Source organism: Chanos chanos, chromosome 16 (assembly GCF_902362185.1).
Source record: "Chanos chanos chromosome 16, fChaCha1.1, whole genome shotgun sequence".
Lineage (NCBI taxonomy): Eukaryota > Metazoa > Chordata > Actinopteri > Gonorynchiformes > Chanidae > Chanos > Chanos chanos.
In genome coordinates this window covers 7,007,817-7,012,816 of record NC_044510.1, presented here as the reverse complement: position 1 = coordinate 7,012,816, position 5,000 = coordinate 7,007,817, and the positions used below count along the sequence as shown (strand labels likewise).

General features: G+C 43.3%; 1 long non-coding RNA gene across 1 annotated transcript in view; it reads right to left on the bottom strand.

Moving 5' to 3' along the window:
• Positions 1-5,000, bottom strand: part of LOC115829471 (uncharacterized) — a 33,684-nt gene that overhangs the window by 17,248 nt on the left and 11,436 nt on the right. Inside the window, exon 2 of the long non-coding RNA XR_004025997.1 lies at positions 2,275-2,448. This is a non-coding gene — a long non-coding RNA (uncharacterized LOC115829471). The remainder of the gene's footprint in view (positions 1-2,274; positions 2,449-5,000) is intronic.

Here is a 5,000-nt window from a genome sequence, read left to right as displayed (position 1 = left end):
GAGAAAGACACAGACAGGTATTGTTGAGGAGAGAGACAGACAGGTGCTCTGTGGTGGAGAGACAGACGGGTGCTGTGTGGTGGAGAGAGGTATTCTGCAGTGGCAGAACACAGACAGGTACTGTACAGGAGAGGGACAGACAGGTGCTCTGTGGTGGAGAGAGCCACAGACAGATATTGCAGAGGAGAGAGACAGACAGGCACTCTGTGGTGGAGAGAGACAGACATTTCTTGCCCACCTCAAACCTTATTTCCTTCTGAAGAACACTATTCCACCAAAATCTTAGGATAGTCCCATCACAGTAACATCACATCCACACTGTCACTCTGACATACCACACTTTGGTCCATGTGTGTGGTATTTTCAGGAGTTTGACAGGGTTTTGACAGTGCTGACAGTTCCTGTAAGGGAATCGGCATAAACTGGGCTTTTCCACATGAAACCAAGTCTTCAATGCCTCAAACTTCACTGCATACCTTCAACTGAAGCTGAAACAGCTGACTACACATAGGCAAATTACAGCTTTCAGCTACTCACACACACACACACACAAAATTCTGGCTACTAGGTGCCACTGTTTCTGGCATTTTCCATAGTTTTGGTGGCATAAGAGTTTGGTCCCCCAAACTGGGTCCCCCGATTCTGACCTTCTGAACTTTTTTTGGAACCCTCTCCTCTGAAGTGGATACACATTAACCACGCAAACAACCAACTAAAAACACAGTGTACCTCTGTGTCAGACTGACCGGTTATTTCACCATTTCACGTTCGCAGATCACAAACCGTGAGAGTCACACACACGTCACATCTTTCATTTCAAAGTCTCTCCTACTAATATAATTTTTTTTTTTTTTTATCAACCAGTTTATCTTAATGCATGAGACGTTTTACCAGAGTTTTTCCATTCTCTGTAAACAGTCACATACTTGACATCATCTTTTTTTTTTTTTTGAATGGAAAAAGACCAACGCGAAAACAGACCCAAAGCAATCGTTCACCTTAAAACCACTTCCCTGCTACGATCTACTGCATAAACAACGGCTTTATTCGTTCTAGATGTGAGCTTTATGTTTGTTGCACGTGTTTCGCCGCTAACTGCCGACAGGCGGGCCTCTGCTTCTGGTCACCAGGCTTGAAAACGCCCCTTTCTGGGTCAAATTGACCCAGGTCTGAACAGAGACCTGGGTCAGTGCTCATTGTCTCACTGGTCGCTACTGAATTGGAAAAAAAGAGAAAAAGAAGAGAAAAGAAAGAAAAGAAAACTTCACTGAGTTAACTTACCCTCACCACCATCACTCACACTTTTCCTGCTAAACACAACGCTACAGAGAGAGAGAGAGAGGGACAGACAGACAGACAGACAGAGAGACAGACTGAGAGAGAGAGAGACAGACAATCCACAGGGACAGAGAGTAAAGGACAGAGATAAAGAGGAGGAGATGGACAGGGTCAAAACTTTGCTAATGATTCTGTCAGTAGAAATGTGCTCATACCTGTGATCAGCATGGAGAGGCTAACACAAACTTTAATAAGAAAAAAAAGAAAAAAAGAAAGCATACAGCCAGCAGACACACACGCACACACTGTTATATATATATATATATATACACACCATATATAACAGTGACACTTCAGTGTCTCATCTAACAAAGTCCCTGAGGATGTGTGTGTATGTGTGTGTGTGTGTGTCTCCTCCTGGTAAGTGTGTGCTGCAGGAGCTATTTAGCACTTGTGTTTGATGTCAGCTGGTGACTGACAGAAAAAAAAGATATTCATTTCCACTTTCAAAAAAAAAAAAAATAAATAAATAAAATCAAATAATGCCAACTTAAGACGAATACCCACACACTGCGTGCTGCGTTTAACTTCCACCCGCCTTCATATCACATCTAAACAGCCCGTCTTCTCCGCCTGTCTGTTTGTCTCCCTCTCTCTCTCACGTTTTAACACTTACCACTCCATTATTAGACAGAAAGTGGCATTTTTTGTCACATTATCCCCCTGAGCTAAGACCTGGTCTCTGTTCTTTAATACATCCTTGGCGTCTTTTTCTCCTTTTCTATCCATTTTTAGAGCGCTCGCCCGTTTCACACTCTCATTATTTTTGTTTCATCCGTTTCATTCTCTCTAATTACTTTTTTTTTTTTTTTTTTTTAATTCAATCCAGAAACTTTCCCCCCGTCTGTGTTTCTCAGAGTCTCTACCATTCTCTCTCTCTCTCTTTGCTGATGGATTCCCTTATCCCTCTCTTTTCATCCTTCTCTTGGTACTCACCCAGTCAAGATCAAAGTCCATTAGACATCTGGAAAGGCCCGTGTAGCCATTGCTCAGCCGGTTCTGTTCTTTCTTTCGTCTCCGTTCGTTCGTTCCTTCGTTTTATGAGGTCGACTTTCTCCCTGTGAAGTGTTGCGCTTGTTCGTAAGTCTTGAAAATATCCAAAACGGGGAACTGCAAACGAGAAGCACACCGAGAAGAGAAGTTCTAATTTCACTCACTGTGATGTCATCGTTTAGAACTCTCAGCAGTAAAGCCAACATTCTACGGTTATGATGTCAGAGTGTCGGTGCTGAAACATTTACACATGAGCCTGGAAAACATTCGGTTTCAACGTAGAGGAAACACATTTCAGCTTTAAATACCAAATACTTGATGTTATCATGGTACCTCACTGATGTCACCTGAATTCACTGAATCTCTCTAGGTCAGGAAGTCATTGTTTTTGTCAATGACTCTTGCCAGTGACCAACTATACACCCTGAGTGGCAAACCCTAATGCTACCCCTATTTTTGTTTTATTCAATTAAATGACACATCCACAGGCATGCACACACACACACACACACACACACACACACACACGTGTCTGCACATTTCTGTCCACAGTTTTTATTTACAATTAACCTGAAAAGACTTCATCTCCTAAAATACAAAAATAGCTAATATGAGCAACAGTAAAGATCTCTTCTAAAGTAATAATATGAGTAAGTAATATTCACCGAGGTAACGGCATAAAAGGCAACACGGGGAGGGGCGAGTGAGCGAGCAGGAGAGCGAGAGAGAGAAGTAATAAGGATGAAAAGTAAACAGTCAAAGCTGAAACATTACAGAATAGAAAAGCCCTGTTCTGACTCCAGCAAGATTACCACAGTACACTCTGACAGTCACTTACTGTCATACGCACCTGCTTCTCACACACACTTCAGTGCTCTATTCGCTCTGTGAGCGTGTGTGTGTGTGTGTGTGTGTGTGTGTGTGTGTGTGTGTGTGTGTGTGTGCGTGCAGCGGGTCGAGCTGAGCTGCGAGGGAACGGGTGACTGAAGGCATTTACGGTTTACAGAGCTCACAAATGTCAATCAGATGCAAAATACTTGACTGGATTGTGTATGAGAGAACAGTGGTCCTCACAGGGCTCAGAGACTGGCTACGGCTTAAGACTGTCTGATCAATAGCTAACCTGAATTAAATGTCAGAGTGTGTGTCAATCAAGAACACACCGGGTCTCTCTGAGAGTGTGTGCACACGTGTGTGTGTGTGTGTGTGTGTGCGTGTGAGAGAGAGAGAGAAAGCGATGAAAGAGAGAGAATAAAAGTAATGTGTTATAGAGTAAGAGAACATGAGAGAGAGAGAGAGAGAGAGAGAGAGAGAGAGAGAGAGAGCTGCAATATGCTGCAAAGACGAATGAAAGGTAAAAACAAGCGTGAAAGTGTTTAAAAAAAAAAGAAGGGAGGGAAAAAAAGTGGAGATGAGAGGAATGTGTGGCAGGATGAAAGATTGGTCACTGCAGCGTTGGACTGATGAGAGATGGAGGAGGAGGAAAAAGGCGAGAAACAGTGCAAATAAAGGACATGAAAAAGTTAAAAAAAAAAAAGAGAGAGAGAGAGAGAGGAAGAAGAGTAAAACACAGCGAGAGAGAGAGAGAGAGAGAGAGAGAGAGAGAGAGGAATGATCAATTCTGAAGAGGGTTGAAAGGGACAGGGAAAGTTGGAGGAGGGACATGAAAAAGAACTTCTCAGAGACAAAAAGAAAAATTGAGAGATGGATTCAGAGAGAGAGAGAGAGAGAGAGAGAGAGAGAGAGAGAGAGAGAGAGAGAGAGTGACTGCTCTTAGTTTGAGCACAGAGGGGTGGATGGGTGTGTGTGTGCGTGTGTGTGCGTGTGTGTGCGTGTGTGTGCGTGTGTGTGCGTGTGTCTTGGCAGGGGGTCACATCAAGAGGTGGAGTGTCTTAAAAAAACAGCTGATAAGAGGGAATAACTGTCATGTTTAAAAGCTATGCTGTCAGACTGAGGAAACCAGACTAAGGACACACACGCCTGCACGCTCATACACACACACACACACACCCTTGAGAAACATTCACTAACACACATAGTGTGCACTCATAGTGTATGATGTGATGTAATGTGATGTGTTTTGTGTGTGTGTGTGTGTGTTTGTGTGTGCACGTGCGTGTGTTTTTCACAATCCTATCAGCACACACCCTTCTCCCTCTATTCCTCTCTCCCTTAATCTTCCACCATGTATCTCTTCCTTTCCTTTCCACTGTTTCACTAGCATCACTTCCCTCTGTTCAACTTTCCTCTATTCAATGACACAGCCATCTGTATCCCAGAGACAGAGAGACAGAGAGAGAGAGAGAGAGAGAGAGAGGGAGGGAGGGAGAGGGATGGGGGGAGGGAGAGAGAGAGAGAGAGAGAGAGAGAGAGAGAGAGAGAGAGCGCTAGCTGTAAGCCTACCAAATGCAGCAGCATTAACCAAATACCCTTCAACAGATAAACCAATTCAGCATCTAGATGATTACAGTTTGCAATCTGAGCAACAAAATTCACAAAGCAATCTTGTGTATGTGTATGTGTATGTGTGTGTGTGTGTGTGTGTGTGTGTACAAATAGATGAGACTCTACAATTAATGAATAGAACAGATCAACATAATCTCCTTACGTTCATGTTCGCACACTTCTAGACAAACAAACAAACAAAGAGCAATTATCTGTTCAGTTTG